General features: G+C 45.9%; 2 protein-coding genes across 3 annotated transcripts in view; one reads left to right on the forward strand and one right to left on the reverse strand.

Moving 5' to 3' along the window:
• LOC140398419 (zinc finger protein 106-like) overlaps positions 1-25475 on the reverse strand; it is a 128011-nt gene extending 102536 nt beyond the window's left edge. The window contains exon 1 of one of the 2 annotated variants that reach the window (XM_072487092.1): positions 25333-25475. The gene's annotated coding sequence lies outside the window, so the exon portion shown is untranslated. The remainder of the gene's footprint in view (positions 1-25332) is intronic. The other variant, XM_072487101.1, reaches the window with a different exon arrangement.
• LOC140398442 (synaptosomal-associated protein 23-like) overlaps positions 25444-26583 on the forward strand; it is a 31867-nt gene continuing 30727 nt past the window's right edge. The window contains exon 1 of the mRNA XM_072487133.1: positions 25444-25527. The gene's annotated coding sequence lies outside the window, so the exon portion shown is untranslated. The remainder of the gene's footprint in view (positions 25528-26583) is intronic.

A 26583-nucleotide genomic window follows, 5' to 3' on the forward strand; every position in this document is an offset into this window, starting at 1 on the left:
GGTCAGTAGCTGAGTGACCCTGGCAAAACCAAATGAGCATCCATGGGAAAGTTACTGCTGACTAAGTGTCGATTGATAGCACTGTTGATGACCCCTTCCATCACTTTACTGATGATCAAGAGTAGATGGATGGGACACGAATTGGCCGGTTGGTAAGGATGAGATAAAGTATATTTTTTTCTCTTCTGGCTCCTTCACCATCTTCCGCAGTCTCAGTCTAGCAGCTATGTCCTTTAGTTCAGTCTGTGGTGGTACTACCGAGCCATTCTTGATCAACATTGAAGTCTTCTACCCAGAGTACATTTTGCGCTCTTGCCACCCTTAAGTGGTATCGACACAGAGGAGTACTGATTCATCAGCTGAGGGGAGACAGTATGTGGTAATCAGCAGGGTGTTTCCTTGCCCATATTGACCTGGTGCCACAAGACTTCATGGGGTCCAGAGGTGATGCTGAGGACTCCCAGGGATCTCCCTCCCGACTGTATACCACTGCACCACCTCTGCTGGGCCTGTTCTATCGGTGGGACAGGACATACCCAGTGATAGTGTCTGGGATGTTATCTGTAAGGTATGATTCCATGAGTATGATTAAGTCAGGCTGTTGCTTGACTAGTCTGTGAGCCAGCTCTCCCAACTTTGGTACAAATCCCAGATGTTAGCAAGGAGGACTTTGCGGGGTGGACAAGGCTGGGTTTGCTGGGCAAACAGGAAACTGCAGTTCCAACCACAACCACATCAACCATGATCTTATCAAATGGCGGATCAGGCTTCAAGGGCCAAATGGCCAATTCCTCCTTCTAAGTTCTATATTCCAATGTGCCTTATCAAGTCCCCTCATTGTTCCAACAAGATCACCTTGCATTATTTTAAACTCCAATGGATAAATTCTCAGCCTCTCCACCTTTCTTCATAAGATGTCATTAATTCCAAGAATGAGATGAGTAAACATTTGCTGGATTGCGTCGAACACAATCACATCCTTTTTCAAATGAAGAGACTAAAACTGTACACAGTTTCCCAGCCTTGGACTGAACAAGGCCCTGTCAAGCCGAGGTAAAACTTCACTACTTTCAGATTCCATTCCCCTTGCTATAAAAGCCAACATTCCATTTGCTCCTTAATCGCATACCATCTATGATTCATGTACCAGAACCAGAACATCCTGCTCAGACTACCCCCGCATCGCAGCAGCTGTGCCCGCACCACATTGCAGTCGCCGGACCCAGCCGCCCCATGTGCTCTGGCCGCTCCACACAATAAAAACTGGGCCCAGTTCTGGTTGCCAAAAAGCAAGGGATCCACTGACTGGAGAAAACGCAATGAGGCCAAATGGAACACTTCAAACACCTAAATGAAGCAATTCTGGTAGGTGTTTAAACAACAGTGTGATAGAGCAGGGTTTTTCGAAGTGTGGGTTTCGACCTGCAGGTGGGTGACAGGGCACTCAGTTGCTCCATTCCCGCGGTGGTCCCAATCGTGGAAACGCCCAACAGCCATTACCGGCTTTTACATCGGGAATGGGGGCTGCTGCCTCGTTTTAAATGAAAATAAATGAGGCTATGTGGAGTCATCTGGCCAGAACCGACAGCAGAGAGAAGGTCATGCGCCCTGTACCCACACTTGACGTCAGGCGCCCTCCAGGTATGTGCTTTTGGCACCAAATCGTACAGCAGAGTTGCTTCTGTTTTCCAGCTGCTGACAAGCAAGGCAAGAGAACTGCGAAGATTAATGGTTTTCTTAAAAGTAAGAGATGGCCAAAGTCAGAGACTCAAATAGGCAGTTCACCTATTGGACAGGAGCAGTGCTAGTGTCAGCTCTATACAGAGCTACAGGGCCTCTGATTAACAGCCTACAAAGAAACTTAACTCATGAACAAAACAGTATAAAGATGATTTTTTGAGGTATGGTTTTGCCAATTGTGCAAACACAATAGGGCAGCACGGTGGTGCAGTGGGTTAGCCCTGCAGCCTCACGGCGCCGAGGTCCCAGGTTCGAAACCGGCTCTGGGTCACTGTCTGTGTGGAGTTTGCACATTCTCCCCGTGTTTGCGTGGGTTTCGCCCCCACAACCCAAAAGATGTGCAGGCTAGGTGGATTGGCCACGCTAAATTGCCCCTTAATTGGAAAAAATGAATTGGGTATTCTAAAAAAAAATTTTTAAATAAAAGAATTGTGCAAACGCAAATAAGGATGCAAAGCCCATGGTGTTAAATGCAGGGAAGTACTGGCAAATGAGAGAAGTTTCAGACTTTGAAAGAGAAGTGGTGGGTGAAAAATTTCTTTTCAGGTTGAGACCCCAGAGTCTGTTATAACTTAGAGCTGACTCCAAATTAAAAGACTACGCTACTATAGCTGATATCACATTAAAACCACACAAAGTCCAGGAAGCTCTCAGCATTATAGTGTAGTATCTTCCAAGAGTATCCAGTGCTGAGTAAAACACACATTATGTTGCTAATCCCTTCACGACAACCTACATGTGAGAGGTTGAATTTTCTGTTTTCACATAAAAGACGGCAGAAAAGAACTGGCTGATGTCTGCACCTGGTATGCTCATTTCCCTCTCCTCCTTTGAACCCGATTCAAATGAGATGATGTGGACCAAGCAAGCTCCCCTTTCACATTAAAGTGTAAGTTTGTCATGAGGTCAGTAGGCATCAGTCGTGAAGGTTGGCCGGTTGGCAAAAGTGGGTCACAGAGAAAAAAGTTTGAAAAACATTGCGATACATTACAGAAGATGAAATGGTGCAGAGCAACCATTCAAACCTACCCAACTGCCAGAAGTAATGGCCAACAAACCATAAAATTAGGATAGTCCACTATAGTCCTCAATACAGAGGCCATGCAAGGCTGTGTACTTAGCCCCCTACTATATTCCCTATACACACACGACTGAGGTAGTATGGGTTGAAGTCAGAAATAGGAAAGGAGCAGTCACCTTGTTAGGAGTTTTCTATAGGCCCCCCAATAGTAGCAGAGATGTGGAGGAACAGATTGGGAAACAGATTTTGGAAAGGTGCAGAAGTCACAGGGTAGTAGTCATGGGTGTCTTTAACTTCCCAAATATTGAGTGGAAACTCTTTAGATCAAATAGCTTGGATGGGGTGGTGTTTGTGCAGTGTGTCCAGGAAGCTTTTCTAACACAGTATGTAGATTGTTTTACAAAATGATCAGGGGGTTGGATAGGGTGGACAGTGAGAGCCTTCTCCCGCGGATGGAAATGGCTGGCACGAGGGGACATAACTTTAAACTGAGGGGTAATAGATATAGGACAGAGGTCAGAGGTAGGTTCTTTACGCAAAGAGTAGTGAGGCCGTGGAATGCCCTACCTGCTACAGTAGTGAACTCGCCAACATTGAGGGCATTTAAAAGTTTATTGGATAAACATATGGATGATAATGGCATAGTGTAGGTTAGATGGCTTTTGTTTCGGTGCAACATCGTGGGCCGAAGGGTCTGTACTGCGCTGTATTGTTCTATGTTCTATTGTCCGACCAGAGGAGGGGCAATATTGGATTTAGTACTTGGTAATGAACCAGGGCAAGTGATAGATTTGTTAGTGGGGGAGCATTTTGGAGATAGTGACCACAATTCTGTGACTTTCACTTTAGTAATGGAGAGGGATAGGTGCGTGCAACAGGGCAAGGTTTACAATTGGGGGAAGGGTAAATACGATGTTGTCAGACAAGAATTGAAGTGCATGAGTTGGGAACATAGGCTGTCAGGGAAGGACACAAGTGAAATGTGGAACTTGTTCAAGGAACAGGTGCTATGTGTCCTTGATATGTATGTCCCTGTCAGGCAGGGAAGAGATGGTCGAGTGAGGGAACCATGGTTGACAAGAGATGTTGAATGTCTTGTTAAGAGGAAAATGGAGACTTATGGAAGGCTGAGGAAACAAGGTTCAGACAGGGCATTGGAGGGATACAAGATAGCCAGGAGGGAACTGAAGAAAGGGATTAGGAGAGCTAAGAGAGGGCATGAACAATCTTTGGCGGGTAGGATCACGGAAAACCCCAAGGCCTTTTACACATATGTGAGAAATATAAGAATGACTAGAGCGAGGGTAGGTCCGATCAAGGACAGTAGCGGGAGATTGTGTATTGAGTCTGAAGAGATAGGAGAGGTCTTGAACGAGTACTTTTCTTATGTATTTACAAATGAGAGGGGCGATATTGTTGGAGAGGACAGTCTGAAACAGATTGGTAAGCTCGAGGAAATACTTGTTAGGAAGGAAGATGTGTTGGGTATTTTGAAAAACTTGAGGTTAGACAAGTCCCCCGGGCCTGTTGGGATATATCCAAGGATTCTATGGGAAGCAAGAGATGAAATTGCAGAGCCGTTGGCAATGATCTTTTCGTCCTCACTGTCAACAGGGGTGGTACCAGGGGATTGGAGAGTGGCGAATGTCGTGCCCCTGTTCAAAAAAGGGACTAGGGATAACCCCGGGAATTATAGGCCAGTTAGTCTTACTTCGGTGGTAGGCAAAGTAATGGAAAGGGTACTGAAGGATAGGATTTCTGAGCACCTGGAAAGACACTGCTTGATTAGGGATAGTCAGCACGGATTTGTGAGGGGTAGGTCTTGCCTTACAAGTCTTATTGAATTCTTTGAGGAGGTGACCAAGCATGTGGATGAAGGTAAAGCAGTGGATGTAGTGTACATAGATTTTAGTAAGGCATTTGATAAGGTTCCCCATGGTAGGCTTCTGCAGAAAGTAAGGAGGCATGGGGTAGTGGGAAATTTGGCCAGTTGGATAACGAACTGGCTAACCGATAGAAGTCAGAGTGGTGGTGGATGGCAAATATTCAGCCTGGATCCCAGTTACCAGTGGCGCACCGCAGGGATCAGTTCTGGGTCCTCTGCTGTTTGTGATTTTCATTAATGACTTGGATGAGGGAGTTGAAGGGTGGGTTAGTAAATTTGCAGACGATACAAAGATTGGTGGAGTTGTGGATAGTAAGGGCAGCACGGTAGCATTGTGGATAGCACAATTGCTTCACAGCTCCAGGGTCCCAGGTTCGATTCCGGCTTGGATCACTGTCTATGCGGAGTCTGCACATCCTCCCCGTGTCTGCGTGGGTTTCCTCCGGGTGCTCCGGTTTCCTCCCACAGTCCAAAGATGTGCAGGTTAGGTGGATTGGCCATGATAAATTGCCCTTAGTGTCCAAAGTTGCCCTTGGTGTTGGGTGGAGGTGTTGAGTTTGGGTAGGGTGCTCTTTCCAAGAGCCGGTGCAGACTCAAAGGGCCGAATGGCCTCCTTCTGCACTGTAAATTCAATGATAATCTATGATTAATCTAGGACAAAGGTTCGGCACAACATTGTGGGCCGAAGGGCCTGTTCTGTGCTGTATTTTCTATGTTCTATGACTGTGTGGCACAATCTGGCTCCAATCCATTTACAAGTTTGCTGATGACACAACCGTAGTGTGGCAGATCTCAAACAATGATGAATCAGAATACAGGAGGGATATTGAGAACCTAGTGGAGTGGTGTAACGACAACAATTTCTCCCTCAATGTCAGCAAAACTAAAGAGCTGGTCATTGACTTCAGGAAGCAAAGTACCGTACACACCGTCTGCGTCACTGGTGCTGAGGTGAAGATGGTTGACAGCTTCAAATTCCTAGGTGTTCACATCACCCACAATCTGTCCTGGTCCACCCACGTCGACGCTACGAATAAGAAAGCACAACAGCGCCTATCCTTCCTCAGGAAACAAAGGAAATTCGGCATGTCCCCATTTACAGATACACCATAGAAAGCATCCTATTTGGCTGCTTCACAGCCTGGTACGGCAGCTCGGTACGGCAACAGCTCGGCCCAAGACTGTAAGAAACTACAGAAAGTCGTGAACACAGCCCAGTCCATCACATGAACCCGCTGCCCATCCATTGTCTCCGTTTATACTTCCCGCAGTTTTGGGAAAGCGGGCAGCATAATCAAAGACCCCTCCCACCCGGGTTATTCACTCTTCCAACTTCGTCCATCAGGCAGGAGATACAAAAGGCTGAGAACACACACTAACAGGTTCAAACATAGCTTCTTCCCAGGTGTTACCAGACTCCTGAATGACTCTCTTATGGACTGATCTGATCTCTTCACACATCTTCTCTACTGAGTAGTACTGCACTCGTATGCTCACCCGTTGCCTATGTATTTACGTTGGGCATTTATGTATATCCTATGTTTTTTCGTGTATGGAACGATCTGTCTGGACTGTACGCAGAACAATATTTTTACTGTACCTCGGTACACGTGACAATAAAACAAATCCAATCCAAATTCTAAAATCTCACTATTAACAAAACATTCACTTATAGTCGTAGTTATTTCGGGGTACAATCTCAGATGGCAGAAATAACACTGCTCCTGCACCAAAACCAATCACGCGTGCATCACAAAGCCAATCACGAGGTGCATGAAGATTCCTGAATCAATCAGAATAAACTGAATAGAGTGCACAAAGATGTGAACAGTTCATACTGATTCCCAGTAGGCAGGCTAACAAACAGTTCATACTGATCGCAATCCCAGTAAGCAGGCTACTTGAACATACGGAGATGTAAACAGTGCATAATAATCTCAGTCCCAGTAAGCAGGCTAACGGAAAGCTGGGGTAAGACCCGTTACATGCGAACATACGACAGTTGGGTTGTATCAGAATTGCCCGAGCGGTGATTTAGAACGTTGGTCGCCAGTTCACATACAGTATTTTCATTACATGGAAGTAGAACAATGTCTTGATGATTTGAAGCATTGCTGAACTACCCATGAGACATAAAAACTGTTTCTTATTGCTTCAATAGGATTCACCTGAGGAAGGAGCTGTGCTCCGAAAGCTAGTGATTCAAAACAAACCTGTTGGACTTTAACGTGGTGTTGTAAGACTTCTTACTGTTCTCACCCAGTGGCCACTTAAAATGGCCGCCCACAAAGGATAATGGGAATTGTGGTCAAGTCGGGACACAGACAGTGCACAGCCCCTGTGTATTGTGCAAGGGAAAACCAGACCGAACCACAACTTGCACCTGTTAAAGGTCAATCACCGATTTCCCCACGACAATAGACTCAAATTAAGGAATAGCAACAGAAGCAGACTCCCGGCGCCACCTCCCCTTATTTGGAAAGGCAAATGCACTTGGAACAATAATGACTAGGACCCGCCCAGCCATCGAGGCACCCACCCTAATTGGCCATTATCGATCAGAGTGATCGAGACCCTATCGATCCATTGGATCCTGAGTTAACCCCACCCAAAAGGGCACGAAAGAGAAGGATAAGAAGCCCTGTGCATTAGGGATCGGCCTCTTTTGGGACTGGCCTGAGCCCACTCCAATTGCAGCATAACGACCAGCCAAGTTCAAGACCATGATCGCTACCTGAGAGAGACGAGCCGCAGTCGAGACGAACCTGACGACTTCCAGCCGACACACGTGGAGACTCAGAGAAAGGCCTTATCTACTTGCACAGAGCCGGTCAGCCAGAGGTTAAACAACGGTCATCTTAGTTGATAGGTGTAGTTTAGTCCGTAGCCGTGTGCATCATTGCACAGATAGATAAGACTTGCGTTTAATAATAAACTTCTTTTGAACTAACATATTGGTTGTGTGGTCATTTGATCAATACAAGAAACGTACTCGCTGCTTGTGGTTTAATAGTAAAGTGGCAACAACCCTAGTCCAACGCCGGCATCCCCACATCAAGAAGTGAGACTGTTTGATATAATTCCAAACATTTTTTGCCATCCTGATAGAATGAGTTTTTCACAGCACCCAATGAGAGGAACTTTGCGATTTAATTACCCTGCAGGGGGCTCAACTAATTACACACACAAGCACAAACTGCAACATCAAAGTTGAGGCACTTCAACCAAGGTAATAACTGATTAATTATTATAAATACAGAAGGTTTAGTAGCCTCATGAAGCACGTCTCACAAAGGTGGCAGCTGGAGACTGACTACAGCGAGAGCGATTAGTTAAATTCAAAAATTTGGCAAGGGAGGAAATGCAATACAATGAGAGAGGTGTTATTCTGACCTTCACCAAAAGGAATAGCTCAAGAGGGGGACCTGGAGACAAGAAATAACTGACGTTTCCAGTTAAACTCCATAATACTGTGGATAATCATCAATTGAAACTTTAAATAAAATCAAAATTAAGATGGCATGTCAGGTGATGTGTTGCAACTGTACGAGAGCTGATGGATGCCAGTGTTGTCAACAGCAATCTCATCTGCGCTAAATATCTGCAGCTCGAGGAACATTGACTCAGGGTCGATGAGCTGGAGTTCGAACTTTAGAAACTGCGAAGTATCAGGTTAGGGGATGTGAGGGAGTTATCTGGACACTACTTCAGGAGACAGTCATAATCCATAGGTTTGGTCCTTCTGACTTTGTCCGTGACCAGGGGCAGGACGGTATGACCGTATGGAAGGCAGGTATGGGGACCTAGGAGCTATCAATGGCGGGGCCTCAGCCCTTGCAATTGCCCAACACATTCAAAGATCTTGTACCTTGTGTGGTGGACAAGAGCAGGGACTGCAAAGAGCATGAGCAAACTACCTAGAGCAGCATGGTGCAGGGAACCATTCAGCGGAGGAGCGCGGAGGAGCAAAAAGCAACAGGGTTAGACAATGTTCTTTGCTGCCAAGAGCCCAAGTCCCAAAAGTCTACGTTGCCTGCCCAGTGCCAGGGTTAATGACATCTCCTCAGGAATGGACAGGAACTTGGAGTGGGAGAGAAGGTTCCAGATGATGTGGCCCACAAGGGTACCAACGACATAGGCAGGACGGAGAAAGGTTCTGCTGAGGGAATATCAGCAGCTAGAGACTGAATTAAAAAGCATAACCACAAAGCTAATAATCTCTAGATTACTACTTGAGCAGTGAGCAAATTGGCGTAAGCTAAATAAAAGCATGGCTTAGAGATTGATGTTGGAGAAACGGATGTCGATTTAAAGGAGCACTTGCACCAGTACAGAGGGAAGAGAGGACTGCATCGTTGGTACGGCCTTCACCTAAAACAGGCTGGGACCAATGTACTATTGAATTGTATAACCAAGGCTGGAGAGAAAGGTTTGGGAAGCACTCACATGCAGGGAACTGTGGAAAGTTAAAGAGACATGGCAAGGGAATAATGCAGGGTAACTTTGCATGTAATAATAACCAGATTGTGACCTTAAGCGACAGAGCGTACAAACAAAAAGGCCAATGTACAAGCAAATCCTATAATCAGGACTGTAATTATTGTAGCAAGAAGCCGAGCTAGAATTGCAGCTTGGGAGTGATTCTTCAGCATTCTATAAATGCAGAAAGATTTGCAAACTACATGGATGAAGGAAACGCATGGAGAGGATATTGTGCCTGAGTGCAATGTACACCAAGTGCAAAGTCAAGAATTTGGTTCAGGTGGAAATTTAATGGAGGGGAAGAGGTCCTCCTTTTACTGCTTCCACTAGCTAGGTGAGCCTTCTCATTTGCCTTCAAGCTACAAGATTGTAACTTCATATTATAACAAGTACTTAAGAAGGCAAATGGCATTTTGGCCTTTATTGCAAAAAGGTTGGGGTTTAAAATAGGGAGGCTTTGTTGCAATTGTACAGGGTGCTGGTTAGACCTCATCTGGAATATGGCATACAGTTTTGGTTCCCTTACCATTGGAAGCAGTCCAAAGGAGATTCCTGGGACGTGAGGGTTGTCCTATCAAGAGACTAAAAAGTCTGGGTCTGTATTCCTTGGGAGTTTAGAAGAGTGAGGGTTGACCGTATTCAAATGCACAAGATTCTGAGGAGGCTTGACAGGATAGATAGTGAGATGTTTTCACTAGTGGGCACAGCTACAAGATAAAGGGCTGGTCATTTAAAACCGAGATGCGCAGAAATGTCTTCACGCAGAGGATAGTGAATCTCTGGAATACTCCATCCCGGAGGGTGGATCATTAGAAGTATTTAAAGTGGAGGTGGCTAAATATTTGATAGATTGAGGAATAGAGAGCAATGGGGGAAGTGCCACAGAAAAGGAGTTGAGGCCGACATAGATCAGCCATGATCATATTGAATGGCGGGGCAGGCTTGAAGGGCCTAGTGGCCAACTCCTGCTTCTATTTCTTGTGTTGCTGTAAATTGACTAATTAGTTTGATGGACCATAAGGTCGACCCCTGCTTCTATTCCTTGTGTTCTCTGTTAAACAAGGTCAGATAGACATGGCAGAGACGATGGTGTGCCATGACTGCAACCTGTGAGAATGTGTGGTGCACTGCAATATCAGACAACCATATCAACAGTAACTGACTGCAGCCTTTGCTGAGCTGGAATCTGAGTTACAGCTACTGAGGGGCATCAGGAAGGGGGAAAGAGTTACCTGGACACTGGTCCAGAAGGCCCCTTAGGTTAGATTGAATCTTAAGAGTTGGTCAATGGTTAGGGAGAGGAGGATGTGACTGCAAGTCAGACATGTGTGGGGAACCAGCATGTAGTGATGGAGGAGTTTCAGGCTCTGACTTTTTTAACAGGTACAAGCGGTCTGCTACCTGTGTGGATGAGAAGGACTGCAAGGTGGATGAGCAGACAGGCCATGGCACCATGGTGCAGGATGCCTTCAAATTGGGGGAGCAAAAAGGAATGTGGCAGCAATAGGAGACAGTGTGGTCAGCCTGAACCGGAAGCTCCAACGGTCATGTCCATTGTCAGGGTTAAGAACATGTCCTTGGGGCTGAAGGAACTTGGAGTGGAAGGTGAGGATCCAGTTTTCATGGTCCACGTGGGTACCAACAACATAGGTACCAACAACATAGGTAGAACCAGGAAACGTTCTGCTGAGGTAATCATCACTGGATTCTTACTCGAGCCCAGCAGCAATTGGCATCGGGTCAAGCAGATTAGAGAATTAAGCACGTGGCTCAGAATGCTGTGGCAAGAATGGGTTTCAATTCAGGGGCACTGGCATCAGTACGCAGGGAAGAGGGAGCTATTCCACTGGGATGAGCTCCACTTAAACCGGGTTACGACTAGTGTCCAGGCTAAACAAAGAACAGCTTTAAACACTAGAGGAGGGGGTCGGGTGACAAGATATTGGAAATCCAAAGACAAAGACTTAATTATCGGAATGTTTTTGTGATTCCTGAAGTTGATTAGGAATAAAGCCACTTTTGATTTAGTATTGCACAGCGAAGTAGGGTTCAGTAATGTCACAGTAAAAGATCCATTGGAAAATATTGACCATAAAAGCACCGAATTTCATGCTGAGTTTGAAAGTTGCATACTCCAATCATAAACAAGAATCTTAAAACTTAAATGGTGCCAATTACATAGACATGAGGAAGGACTGGCTTTGGTTAATTGGTAAATATACTAAAAAGGTATGGCAGTAAATGAACAGTGGAACACAAGAAATAATTCAAAATGTTCAATAAAAAATATATTCCATTGAAAAACTAACGTCAGCAAGAAAGACCCATCAGTAGCTCATTTAGGAAAATAACAATATTAGATTAAAAGATGCTTATAATGTTGAAAGCTCAGGTTTCAGAGCTGGAACGGAGGCTGGAGGCACTGTGGAGCATCTGCAAGTCTGAGAGCATCGTTGGTAGGACGTTTAGAGAGGTGGTCACACCGCAGCTGAAGGGACTTGAGGAAGAAAGGGAATGGGTGACCACCAGGCAGTCCAAGAGAAACAGGCAGGTAGTTCAGGAGTCCTCTGGGGTAACGCTCGCAAGCCGGTATTCCATTCCTCCAGGGTGTGTGGACAGATCCAAGCATCTGGAACCACAAACGGCCTGTCTGCACGGGGAGGGGGAGGAGGAACGGACGACACAGAGGGAGAATTCAGAATGTCCAAATTATCTATTAGCACAGTAGCCATCACGGAGATATGGTTGAAGGAGGGGCAGGATTAGCAGCTCAACATCCCAGGATATAGAAAAGAGAAAATGCTAAAAAATCTCAGCAAGTCTGGCAGCATCTGTAGGGAGAGAAAAGAGCTAACGTTTCGGGTCCGATGACTCTTTGTCAAAGCTAACAGACAGAGAAAGTGGGAAATATTTATACTGTGGAGCGAAAATGAAAGAGGAGTCATAGCCACATAAACCCAGGGAAACCGGGTGCTAATGGCCACAGAAACCAGATGCTGCCAGATTTGCTGAGATTTTCCAGCATTTTCTCTTTTGTTTCAGATTCCAGCATCCGCAGTAATTTGCTTTTATCCCAGGATATAGAATCTTCAGGCGAGACAGAGGGGGTAAAGTAGGAGGAGGCATTGCATCATTAGGTAAGGAGTCAGTTACTAAAGGAAGGAGAGATGATATCTTCGAGGAGGCATCAAATAAAGCTTTGTGGGTAGAGCTTAGCAATAAAAAAGGGACAGCCACATTGCTAGCTGTTTATTGTCGGCCCTCAGATAGTCAGTGGGAAATTAAGGAGCAAACATGTGCGCAATTTGCAGAGGTGTGGAAAAATAATAATGGGGTAATATTAGGTGATTTCAACTTTCCCAACGTTAACAGCACTGAGTGCTGAATTTGGTGCATTTGAGTGCGATAGTGAGAGTTTGGTGACCGAGGGAGTTAGGTGAGGAGGGAGTAAGGTGCTCCTTTCATTTTGTTTCCGACATTTCCGCAAAGAGTGCGAAGCGAGCCAGGAGTTTACAGGAAGTGTAGCTGACTGGGAGCAGAGTCGGAGGGCGGAGATCTAGTTAGTCCACACAGCAGCTATATTCTGTAAGGTAAGTGGGGATGGAGGCTAGGCCAGTTACATGCTCCTCCTGTAGGATGTGGGTGGTGAGGGATACCACCGGTGTCCCCACTGACTATACCTGCGGGAAGTGCACCCAACTTCAGCTCCTCAAAGACCGTATTAGGGAACTGGAGCTGAAGCTGGATGAACTTCGGATCATCCGGGAGGCAGAGGGGGTGATTGAGAAGAGTTACAAGGAGGTAACCACACCCAAGGTACAGGACAAGAATAGCTGGGTTACAGTCAGGGGGAAAAAAAACAAACAGGCAGAAAGTGCAGGGATCCCTCGTGGCCATTCCCCTTCAAAACAAGTATACCGTTTTGGATGCTGTTGTGGGGGATGACCTACCGGGGGAAGGCCCTAGCGGCCAGGTCTCTGGCACTGAGTCTGGCTCTGGGGCTCAGAAGGGAAGGGGGGAGAATAGAAAAGCAATAGTTGTAGGAGATTCAATGGTTAGGGGAATAGATAGGAGATTCTGTGGTCGCGAGCGAGACTCCCGGAAGGTATGTTGCCTCCCGGGTGCCAGGGCCAGGGATGTCTCGGATCGTGTCTTCAGGATCCTTAAGGGGGAGGGTGAGCAGCCAGAAGTCGTGGTGCACATTGGTACCAACGACATAGGTAGGAAAAGGGGTGTGGAGGTAATAAACAAGTTTAGGGAGTTAGGCTGGAAGTTAAAAGCCAGGACAGACAGAGTTGTCATCTCTGGTTTGTTGCCGGTGCCACGTGATAGCGAGGCTAGGAATAGGGAGAGAGTGCAGTTGAACACGTGGCTGCAGGAATGGTGTAGGAGGGAGGGCTTCAGGTATTTGGATAATTGGAGCGCATTCTGGGGAAGGTGGGACCTGTACAAGCAGGACGGGTTGCATCTGAACCAGAGGGGCACCAATATCCTGGGAGGGCGGTTTTCTAGTACTCTTCAGGAGGGTTTAAACTAATTTGGCAGGGGAATGGGAACCGGATTTGTAGTCCAGCAACTAAGGTAGCCGATATTCAGGACGCCAAAGCGTGTAATGAGGCAGTGGGGAAGGGAACACTGACAAAGGAGAGTACTTGCAGGCACGGAGATGGGTTGAAGTGTGTATACTTCAACGCAAGAAGCATCAGGAATAAGGTGGGTAAACTTAAGGCATGGATCGGTACTTGGGACTACGATGTGGTGGCCATCACGGAAACTTGGATAGAAGAGGGGCAGAAATGGTTGTTGGAGGTCCCTGGTTATAGATGTTTCAATAAGATTAGGGAGGGTGGTAAAAGAGGTGGGGGGGTGGCATTATTAATTAGAGATAGTATAACAGCGGCAGAAAGGCAGTTCGAGGAGTATCACCCTATTGAGGTAGTATGGGTTGAAGTCAGAAATAGGAAAGGAGCAGTCATCTTGTTAGGAGTTTTCTATAGGCCCCCCAATAGTAGCAGAGATGTGGAGGAACAGATTGGGAAACAGATTTTGGAAAGGTGCAGAAGTCATAGGGTAGTAATCATGGGCGACTTTAACTTCCCAAATATTGAGTGGAAATTCTTTAGATCAAATAGTTTGGATGGGGTGGTGTTTGTGCAGTGTGTCCAGGAAGCTTTTCTAACACAGTATGTAGATTGTCCGACCAGAGGAGGGGCAATATTGGATTTAATACTGGGTAATGGGCCAGGGCAAGTGATAGATTTGTTAGTGGGGGAGCATTTTGGAGATAGTGACCACAATTCTGTGACTTTCACTTTAGTAATGGAGAGGGATAGGTACGTGCAACAGGGCAAGGTTTACAATTGGGGGAAGGGTAAATACGATGTTGTCAGACAAGAATTGAAGTGCATAAGTTGGGAACATAGGCTGGCAGGGAAGGACACAAGTGAAATGTGGAACTTGTTCAAGGAACAGGTGCTACGTGTCCTTGATATGTATGTCCCTGTCAGGCAGGGAAGAGATGGTCGAGTGAGGGAACCATGGTTGACAAGAGAGGTTGAATGTCTTGTTAAGAGGAAAAAGGTGACTTATGTAAGGCTGAGGAAACAAGGTTCAGACAGGGCATTGGAGGGATACAAGATAGCCAGGAGGGAACTGAAGAAAGGGATTAGGAGAGCTAAGAGAGGGCATGAACAATCTTTGGCGGGTAGGATCAAGGAAAACCCCAAGGCCTTTTACACATATGTGAGAAATATGAGAATGACTAGAGCAAGGGTAGGTCCGATCAAGGACAGTAGCGGGAGATTGTGTATTGAGTCTGAAGAGATAGGAGAGGTCTTGAACGAGTACTTTTCTTCTGTATTTACAAATGAGAGGGGCCATATTGTTGGCGAGGACAGTGTGAAACAGACTGGTAAGCTTGAGGAAATACTTGTTAGGAAGGAAGATGTGTTGGGCATTTTGAAAAACCTGAGGATAGACAAGTCCCCCGGGTCTGACGGGATATATCCAAGGATTCTATGGGAAGCAAGAGATGAAATTGCAGAGCCGTTGGCAATGATCTTTTCGTCCTCACTGTCAACAGGGGTGGCACCAGGGGATTGGAGAGTGGCGAATGTCGTGCCCCTGTTCAAAAAAGGGACTAGGGATAACCCTGGGAATTACAGGCCAGTTAGTCTTACTTCGGTGGTAGGCAAAGTAATGGAAAGGGTACTGAAGGATAGGATTTCTGAGCATCTGGAAAGACACTGCTTGATTAGGGATAGTCAGCACGGATTTGTAAGGGGTAGGTCTTGCCTTACAAATCTTATTGAATTCTTTGAGGAGGTGACCAAGCATGTGGATGAAGGTAAAGCAGTGGATGTAGTGTACATAGATTTTAGTAAGGCATTTGATAAGGTTCCCCATGGTAGGCTTATGCAGAAAGTAAGGAGGCATGGGGTAGTGGGAAATTTGGCCAGTTGGATAACGAACTGGCTAACCGATAGAAGTCAGAGAGTGGTGGTGGATGGCAAATATTCAGCCTGGAGCCCAGTTACCAGTGGCGTACCGCAGGGATCAGTTCTGGGTCCTCTGCTGTTTGTGATTTTCATTAATGACTTGGATGAGGGAGTTGAAGGGTGGGTCAGTAAATTTGCAGACGATACGAAGATTGGTGGAGTTGTGGATAGTAAGGAGGGCTGTTGTCGGCTGCAAAGAGACATAGATAGGATGCAGAGCTGGGCTGAGAAGTGGCAGATGGAGTTTAACCCTGAAAAGTGTGAGGTTGTCCATTTTGGAAGGACAAATATGAATGCGGAATACAGGGTTTACGGTAGAGTTCTTGGCAATGTGGAGGAGCAGAGAGATCTTGGGGTCTATGTTCATACATCTTTAAAAGTCGCCACTCAAGTGAAGAAGGCCTATGGTGTGCTCGCGTTCATTAACAGAGGGATTGAATTTAAGAGCCGTGAGGTGATGATGCAGCTGTACAAAACTTTGGTAAGGCCACATTTGGAGTATTGTGTACAGTTTTGGTCGCCTCATTTTAGGAAGGATGTGGAAGCTTTGGAAAAGGTGCAAAGAAGATTTACCAGGATGTTGCCTGGAATGGAGAGTAGGTCTTACGAGGAAAGGTTGAGGGTGCTAGGCCTTTTCTCATTAGAACGGAGAAGGATGAGGGGCGACTTGATAGAGGTTTATAAGATGATCAGGGGAATAGATAGAGTAGACAGTCAGAGACTTTTTCCCCGGGTGGAACAAACCATTACAAGGGGACATAAATTTAAGGTGAAAGGTGGGAGATATAGGAGGGATATCAGAGGTAGGTTCTTTACCCAGAGAGTAGTGGGGGCATGGAATGCACTGCCTGTGGAAGTAGAGGAGTCGGGAACATTAGGGACCTTCAAGCAGCTATTGGATAGGTACATGGATTAAGGTAAAATGATATAGTGTAGATTTATTTGTTCTCAAGGGCAGCACGGTAGCATTGTGGATAGCACAATTGCTTCACAGCTCCAGGGTCCCAGGTTCGATTCCGGCTTGGGTCACTGTCTGTGCGGAGTCTGCACGTCCTCCCCGTGTCTGCGTGAGTTTCCTCCGGGTGCTCCGGTTTCCTCCCACAGTCCAAAGATGTGCGGGTTAGGTGAATTGGCCAATGATAAATTGCCCTTAATGTCCAAATTGCCCTTGGTGTTGGGTGGAGGTGTTGAGTTTGGGTAGGGTGCTCTTTCCAAGAGCCGGTGCAGACTCAAAGGGCCGAATGGCCTCCTTCTGCACTGTAAATTCAATGATAATCTATGATTAATCTAGGACAAAGGTTTGGCACAACATCGTGGGCCGAAGGGCCTGTTCTGTGCTGTATTTTCTATGTTCATTGGGATAGTCATTATGTTAAAGGTTTACGTAGAGTGGAGTTCTTAAAATGTATACAGAAGAACCTTTTCGCTCAATATGTAGAGGGTCCAACAAAGGAACAGTGCTGTGCTGGACCTAATTCTGGGAAGCCAGATAGTGGTTGATGTGTTGGTGGGCGAACATTTTGGTGATAGTGACCACAACATGATTTCAGTTTGTTATGGACAAAGAAAGACAAGTTGCAAAAAAAGGCTTCTGATTGGTATGGAAACTATAGGAGAAAGTTCTGAAGGAGAGAATACCTATCTCCACTTGGAGAGGCGAGGTTTGATCAGGAATAGTCAGCATAGCTTTGTCAGAGGGAGGTCATGCCTAACAAATTTGATTGAACTTTTTGAGCATGCGTGTAGATAAGGGTAGTGCAGTTGGATGTAGTTTATATGGTCTTCAGCAAAACCTTTGACAAGGTCCCACATGGGAGACTTACAAAGAAGGCAAATGTACATGGATACAGGGTAGATTGATACGGTGGATTCAAAATTGGCTTAGCTGTAGGAGACCGAGGGTGATGATAGACGGCTGCTTTAGTGACTGGAAGCCAGGGTCCAGTGGGGGATCTGTGCTTGGTCCCCTATTGTTTGTCATTTATGTAATCAACATAAATGACTATGTGGGGATTAGGATCAGTAAGTTTGCAGATGACACAAAGATTGGCCGGGTGGTCAACAGTGAGGTTGAATGTCTTGGGTTACAGGATGGTCAAATGGGCAGAAAAGTGGCATATGGAATTTAACCCTGAAATGTGTGAGGTGATACACTTTGGAAGGAGTAATGCAACAAGGAAATATTCAATGAATGGCATGACACTGGGAGATTCTGAGGAACAGAGGGACCTTGATGTGTTTGTACATAGTACGCCGAAGGCAGAACGGCAGGTTGATAAGAGTGGTGTAGGTGTAAAAGGCTTATCAATCAATCGAGGCATAGATTACAAAAGCAGGGAGATCATGTCAAAGTTGTATAGAACTTTGTTGAGGCCACAGCTGGAGAACTGTGTGCAATTCTGGTCGCCACATTACAGGAAGGATGTGATTGCACTGGAGAGGGTGTAGAGGCGATTCACCAGGATGTTGCCTGGGATGGAACATTTAGGTTATGAAGAGAGGTTGGATAGGCTTGGGTTGTTTTCGCTGGAGCAGAGAAGAGTGAGGGGCAAGCTGATCGAGAGCACATGTTTATGAGGGGCATGGACAGGGTGGATAGGGATCAGTTGTTCCCTTAGTTGGATGGTCAGTTACGAGGGGACACAAGTTCAAGGTTAAGGACAGGCGGTTTAAGGCGGATTTGAGGAAAAACATTTTTTACCCAGAGGGTGGTGACGGTCTGGAATGCACTGCCTGGGCAGGTGGTAGAGGTGGGTTGCCTTACATCCTTTAAAAAAGTACCTAGATGGGCTGTGCGATGGCACAGTGGTTAGCACTGCTGCCTCACAACGCCAATGACCTGGGTTTGATCCCGGCTAGGGTCACCGTCCGTGTGGAGTTTGCATTCTCCATATTTCTGCGTGGGTCACACCCCACAACCAAAAATGTGCAGGGTAGGTGGATTTGCCACGTTAAATTGTTCCGTAATTGGAAGAAAAAAAAATTGGGGATTCCAAATTTAAAAAAAATAAACTTACTAATCAGACCACTCACATTTTCCTCCAGAACATTTATATATACTACAAACAATAGTACCCAATTATTTTTTTCCAATTAAGGGGCAATTTAGCATGGCCAATCCACATAACCTGCACATCTTTAGGTTGTGGGATGAAACCCCTGCAGACACGGGGAGAATGTGGACAGTGACCCGGGGCTGGGATCAAACCTGGGTCCGCAGCGACGTAGGCAGCAGTGCTAACCACTGCACCACCGTGCCGCCTTGGCTGAGGGGAGACCTGACAGAGGTCTACAAAATGAGAGGCATAGGCAGGGTGGATACTCAGAGTATTTTTAGAAGGGTAGAAGTGTCAATTACAAGGGGGCACAGGTTCAAGATGAGGGGGAGAAAGTTTAAGGGAGATGTGCAGGGTAAGGTTTTCATGCTGAGAGTGGTGGGTACTTGGAACACGCTGCCAGAGGATGTGGTGGAAGCAGGCACATTAGCAACATTTAAGGGGCATCTGGATGGGTACATGAATAGGGAGGAAATAGAGGGATACAGACCGAGTAAGGGCAGAAGTTTTTTTTAGTTAGGGCATCTAACTAAGTGCTGTACTTTTCTTTGTCTTTTGATTTTGCTGATACTGATTAAATTATCTCTACGAGAATGATTCCACACAGAAGTTTGTCAAAGATAAAATCTGGTAGAGAGCCAGAATTTGAGAACTCCAAGACTGAAGGTGATCCTAAGGAGGAGTCTGAATCTAATAGCAAGAACAGTGATGAAGATTCAGACAAAAGTTCTGAATCCAATTTGGGTTTTGATTATGAAGAAATGATAAACAACTGCTACCAAATAGACCTGTCACTAACTGATTTTGAACAAATGGCTAGTGATTCTTCCAAAGCTAGGAAAGAAGACAGCAAATCGGAAAAAGTGAATTGGACTTTTCTAAAAGTAATTTGTTGCTGCCTCTTGCAGTGAACTCGTTGCCATTCATTTCAGATGCAAATATTTCCCAGAATGTGCCTTTTTTGGAATGACAATATACGTAATAGCATGGCATCATCTATTCAGGATGAAGACAGCAATGACTGTGAAGTGACACCCAGCAGAGAGGATGACCACAGATGCAGCACGGTAGCCTTGTGGATAGCACAATTGCTTCACAGCTCCAGGGTCCCAGGTTCGATTCCGGCTTGGGTCACTGTCTGTGCGGAGTCTGCACATTCTCCCCGTGTGTGAGTGGGTTTCCTCCGTGTGCTCCGGTTTCCTCCCACAGTCCAAAGATGTGCAGGTTAGGTGGATTGGCCATGATAAATTGCCCTTAGTGTCGGGTGGGGTTACTGGGTTATGGGGATAGGGTGGAGGTGTTGACCTTGGGTGGGGTGCTCTTTCCAAGAGCCGGTGCAGACTCGATGGGCCGAATGGCCTCCTTCTGCACTGTAAATTCTATGATGCCAGTGACCTGGAGTTAGGGGCAGTGCCACTAGCCCTTCAGCAATTTGAAGTATATATTCAATATGACAGTAAATAAATCTTAGTTTAAACAGACCATGATCGGCTTTTGTTTATATAGAAGTTTAAAATCCGGAACGCAAGATTATTCCGTTGGAGTTTATTATTACCACAATTCAATGTTAAAATTGTACATAATCCTGGAAAGGATAATGTGATGGTGGATGCATTGGCGCTGGTTTAAGGCTGACTAGTTACCAATGTAGAGACTGGGAAGGGAACTTACATAATGGGGATGGATTGGATGGATATATATTTGTAATGCCTTGCATACCTCAGAATCAAACGTCCGTGCCCTGAAGTTTCATACCTTTTAGGGAGAGAGATATTTGAAGGTCCTTCCTTATTTCCCCTTCCTTTATTTTTTTGTCTTTATCATTTTGATCCATGATTACTTAATAGACATGTATCTTTAGGTCAAGTAGCAGAGAATGAGGAATTCAAAACTTGTAACATAGTATGTGGTGCTGGCTATGGACAACGGAACTGAGACTTTGTGGCACCCAAGAGATGGGGTGGGACGCGATTCGAATGGTTGTCTGGTAGCCAATGTATTGGCCAAAAGACCATATGCTTCCCGCTAACAGGTGGTGATTAGATCCTGCCTGAGTGGGATGATTTCCAGAGACCTAAGGAAAGCAGAGTGGGGTCCCCGAGCACTCAGGGGAAAGGACCTGCTCTCTCACGTTTTCTCCAGAAAAGTTGCAGTATTTCTGAAACTGCAGAGACCAACATTGAAATCCATTAGAGGCTGGAAATCAGAAATCTCAACCTGAAAGCCTGGTTTGAAGGAAAGGTGCTAGAAAGAGGGTGGGGGATAATAGTTATCCAGTTGTATTTGCTGCATATTTCATTATAGTTCTGGTTTATAAAAAGTAATTCCGTTTAAATTTACAAACTTGGCGACTGTAATTATGGGGCAGCAAACGACCAAAGGCTTATTTTTCTAAGGATTATTGGTTAATTCAATTGTGTTGCGACCCCGGGTCAAGGGGGGCTGGAATTGATTGTGCCCTAGCCCGGGGTGCTGTACAAGATGACTGATCTCCAACAACCACAGCCATCTTTCTTTGTGCTAGGTATGACTCCAACCAGAGGGGCGCTTTCCTCAATTCCCACTGATATCAGTTTTTCTTCGGTTCCTTGAAACTGCACTCAGCCAAATGCTGCCTTGATATCAGAGCTGTTAATGATATCTTCCATCACTTTGCTGATGATTGAGAGTAGAATAATGGGGTGATAATCAACAGGTCCAGGCAGTGGGTGATCAAGGGGGTCGTTCGACCCGACTGTTTGCCCTTCTACCGTGGCTACATTTGTGGCTGAGTGTCCCTGGCGAAGGGGCATGCAGTGTCCACTGGTACCCTTGAAGCCTTTTGTTCCCGTTGGGCACAAGAACTGGGGCCTTATTATTGACCCCCTTTAATCACATTTTGGTTTGATGTTTTAAGTTTCATCTGTAATTCGTTTTTTATTTGAAGGCAGTTTCCCCCTAAGGGATTGTCCCTTTAGTTTGTCCCTCAGTTTACTTGGTTATTTGTATCCATCAAAATAATTGGATTTGTCCTGATTTTTATGGACAGAATAGCCCCGGACAATTATCCGCATTGCCAGGTAGATTGCAGCATTGTAGCTGTGCTGGAACATCTTTACTCAGGGTGCAGCTAGTTCTGGAGCACAAGTCTTCAGCACTGTTGCCGGAATGTTGTCAGGACCCATAGCCTTGACAGTATCCAGTGCCTTTAACCATTTCTTGATATCACGTGAAGTGAACCAAAGCGGCTGAAGACTGGCATTTGTGATGCTGAGGACCTCAGGAGGAGACAGAGATAGATCATTCACCAAGACTTGTGACTGAAGATTGTTGCAAATACTACAGCTTTGACAGAGCTGCCAGCCCTTTCCAACGGGAATCTGTATTCCAGATACCAAAAACAATATTTTGGCAGTAAAATCATTATTTTCATTTCAAAGAAAAAATGCCCACCAATCTGAAGTACAAATCTAAAACACGAATGGAAAATGCAAATCTAACACCGCTACATAGATGTACAGCATGAGCGGGTGTTTTCAAATTAAGTTTTAAACATTCAGTAAATCTAATAATGCAAAATTCTATAATACTGCACAAAGAACAGTACAGCAGGGTTCAAATTACCCACTTGAGTTTTTAAATGACTAAGGACGGATTCCTGGTTCCCAGAGAGCACAACAGAACCAAAGGCTACTTTCCTAACAACTATCAAGCATTTAAAAACTGCATCCCATCACACTATACAATTTGCAAAGCTGTACAGACCTTCCATGATGTAGATAGCCTACACGTGTGATTGTGTAGTCAACCGTCGACGCGATTTTAAAAATCCCAATAAAGGGTTGTACTGGCACCTCGATGTGAGACCACGCGAAGAATCACATACATGATCTGTAGAGTGTGTGTGGGGAGGGGAAAGGGGCAAGAGCGCGGGGTCTCCACGTGGGACCCTCCGTCTTCCAGCAGCAGCCATCGCCAAGGAAACCAGTCGCTACAGCGAGCGCTGAACACACACACACATTGGATTTTGTATTTCAATGCGAGACATTGTATTGCCGTATTCAAGCAGATTTTCAGTTGCTTTTGCGCTAACTCCCCTACCATTGAGGATGGGGAGTTTTATGGAGCACCCTCCTCCTGTTAGTTAACTGTTCACCAGAGAGACTGAGGAATTAATAATTACAAACAAAGAAAAGGCAGACTTTGAACAAGTATCTGTATTTGCCTTCACAGTAATGACACAAAAAGCATCCCAAGAATAACATAAAAGCAGGGGGCAAAAGTGAGAGAGGAACTTAAAATAAACACGATCACTAGAGATGAAGTACTGGGAAAACTAATGGAGCTAAAGGCTGAAAAGTCCCTTCGACCTGATGACCCACATCCTTAAAAGAAGTGGATGGCGAGATGGTAGATGCATAGCTTGTGATTTTCCAAAATTCCCAAGATCTGGAACGGTTCAAGCAGATTGGAAAACTGCAAATATAATACTACTCTTCAAGAACGGAGGGAGACAGAACGTAGGAAGCTATAGGCCAGTTTGCCTAATATCTGGCATTGAGAAGAAGTTAAGATCCATTGTTAAACAGATAGTAGTGTAAGGCATTTAGAAAACCATAATCAGACAGACTCAACATGATTTTGTGAAAGAGATAGCATGTTTGACAAATTTATGAGAGATCTTTAAGGGTGTAACAAGCAGGATGGATGAAGGAGAACCAATAGGTATAGATATTTGAACTTCCAAAAGGCATTTGCTAAGGTGCCACCTAAAAAGTTACTACACAAAATAAGAGTTAATGGCTTTGGAGGATTGACTAATGGGAAACAGAGTCGGGATAAATCAGTAGTTTTCAGATAGGCAAACTCTAACTAATAGACTGCAGTAGGGATCAGTGCTGGAACTCAACTATTTTCAATTTATATTAATGACTTGGATGAAGGAACAGACTATTCAGCCAAATGTGATGATACAACGATCGGTAGAAAAGCAAGTTGTGAGGAGGATACAAAGAGTCGGCAAAACTATATAGATAGGTTAAGTGAGCGGATAAGAAATTCACAGATGGTGTAGTATAATGTGGGAAAATGTGAGGCTGTCCATTGTGACAGGGAGAATAGAAAAGCAAATTATTTAAATGCAGACACACTGCAGAATGTTGCAGTGCAGAAGGATATGCGTGGCAATGTAGATGATTCATAAAGTTAGCATCAAGGAAGGCAGTTAGTTAGTTTAAAAAGTTAGTTGTTAGAAGAACTTTAGCATCATTAGGAAGGCAAATGGAGCGTTGGCCTTTATTGCAAGGGGGATGGCTAACTGTACAGGGCATTGGTGAGCCTCAACCTGAAATATTGTGTACACTTATGTCTCCTTATTTAAGGCAGAATACACTTGCATTGGAAGCAGTTCAAAGGAGGCTCACTTGGTTGATAACAAAAAGGGTATGTCTAATGAGGAATGGTTGAGCAGCTTGGGCCTATACTCATAAGAGTTAAAAGAATTGAAATCTAAATATAAAATGGGCGGCACGGTAGCACAGTGGGTAGCAGTGTTGCTTCACAGCACTAGGTTCCCAGGTTGGGTCAGTCTGCACGTTCGCCCTCTGTCTGCGTGGATTTCCTCCGGGTGCTCCCGTTTCCTCCCACAAGTCGCGAAAGACACGCTGTTAGGTGAATTGGACATTCTGAATTCTCCCTCTGTGTACCCAAACAGGCGCCGGAATGTGGCAACTAGATTTTCACAGTAACTTCATTGCAGTGTTATTGTGAGCCTACTTGTGACAATAAAGATTATTATTAAAATCAGGTGGAGGATAGATGATGAGGCTATGCTTCCTTTCGTAGGGAATCCAGATCTGGGGGGTACTGTTTCAAAACAACTTACCTCAAAATCCTTGGAATTCTCTTCCATAAAGAGTAGTGCATGCTGGGTCATTTAATATATTGAAGCCATGATCTCATTGAATGGTAGAGCAGCCTCAATGGGCCAAATGGCCAACTCCTGCTCCTATGATCTTCTACTGGCAGGTCCATCAAAGCTGTGGGATGCGTCAGGGGACCTTCTTAATCTCTCAAAACATGGTGATTGGAAAATAAGTTTGTCAGTTAGCTTGGGTTTAACTAACGTGAAGTGGGGGTTAGTCATAATTTTGCATTTCTGATGATTTTCATTGAACAAGATGCAGATAAAAACATCAGATTTCATTTAGAGAATCATATCCCGGGCCCATTCGTATACTGTAACCAATCACTATTTGTCGATGTACTATTTGTTGATGTACTCTGTCAATTATTCTTTTTGTCGACTGTGTACGTTCCCTTGGCCGCAGAAAAATACTTTTCACTGTGCTTCGGTACATGTGACAATAAATCAAATCAATCAACTTCATATCAAATAAACAGGTTGTGGGAAGCCAACTGATCCCACACGGAAAATCAGAAGACAGAGGACGTTTTAAGCTTACAATATCTTGCATAGGGGAGGAGTTCGTGCTCGCAACTGCACATCATACCCGAAATGTAAAGAAGCGGGTATGGAGGGGTGGTGGAGCCGGCGGGGCGGGGGGGAGGGGGAGTGGAGAGGGTTTGGACGATTTAGAGGCTCCAGGATCCGGGGGTGTTATTACTTCATCTCTTTCCTTCCTTTTCCCTTCCACTGCTGCCAATACTTACAGTGAATCGGCCTCTCAGGCCCAGGTTGGCCGCTCACGAGAGCGGCGCCATCATGTTGTTGCTGCGAGAGGAACCATGGGAGCGGAAGCGTTACTACGCATGCGTTGAGAATATTACGTCATGCTTGGGCGCGGTGCATGCGCAGTAAGAGGGCGTGAGCAATCAGACGGACAAGGAGAGCACGGCCGCGGAGCGGTGAGTACCGGGTCCGGGCAGCAGTCAGAGCGGCAGCGCTGCAGTCCCCGTTCACTCCCATCAACTGTTTGTTTCCGGAAATATACTCCGCCTCTCCTCTGACACCGGCTACTATCCCCCCACCCCTCCCTTTAACTGGTGTGCCCCCCCCCCCCCCCCCCAAACTCACTGACACCGGTACCCCCTTCATTGCCACCAGGTCTCCCCCCCCCCGCCCCTCACTGCCACCAGGTCTCTTCCCCCCCCCCCCCTTCACTGACACCGGGTACCCCCCCCCTCACTGATACCGGGTACCCCCCCCCCTCACTGATACCGGGTACCCCCCCCCTCACTGATACCGGGTACCCCCCCCCCCTCACTGATACCGGGTACACCCCCTTCACTGACACCGGGTACCCCCCCTTCACTGACACCAGGTAACCCCCCTTCACTGACACCGAGTACCCCCCCCTCACTGACACTGAGTACCCCCCCTTACTGACACCGAGTACCCCCTCTTCACTGACACCGGGTACTCCTCCTCCCCTTCACTGACACCGGGTTCCTGACCACCATTCTCCTTCACTGTCACGGTAGCACAGTGGTTAGCACTGTTGTTTCACAGTGCCGGGGTCCCTAATTCGATTCCCGCTTGGGTCACTGTCTGTGCGGAGTTTGCACGTTCTCCATGTTCTGCATTGGTTTCCTCCGTGTGCCCTGTTTTCCTCCCATATGTCCCGAAGGGCGTGCTGTTCGGTGAATTGGACATTCTGAATTTTCCCTCAGTGCAGGTAGCACGGTGGTGCAGTGGGTAGCACTGCAGCCTCATGGCGCCGAGGAACCAGGTTTGATACTGGCTCTGGGTCACTATCCGTGTGGAGTTTGCACATTCTCCCCGGGTTTGTGTGGGTCTCGTCCCCACAATCCAAAGATGTGCAGGGTAGGTGGATTGGCCATGCTAAATTGCACCTTAATTGGAAAAATGAATTGGGTACTCAAATTTTAAAAATCTCCCTCAGTAAACCCAAACAGGCCCCAGAGTGTGACGACTAGGGGATTTTCACAGTAACTTCATTG

This window comes from Scyliorhinus torazame, chromosome 2, assembly GCF_047496885.1.
Source record: "Scyliorhinus torazame isolate Kashiwa2021f chromosome 2, sScyTor2.1, whole genome shotgun sequence".
NCBI lineage: Eukaryota > Metazoa > Chordata > Chondrichthyes > Carcharhiniformes > Scyliorhinidae > Scyliorhinus > Scyliorhinus torazame.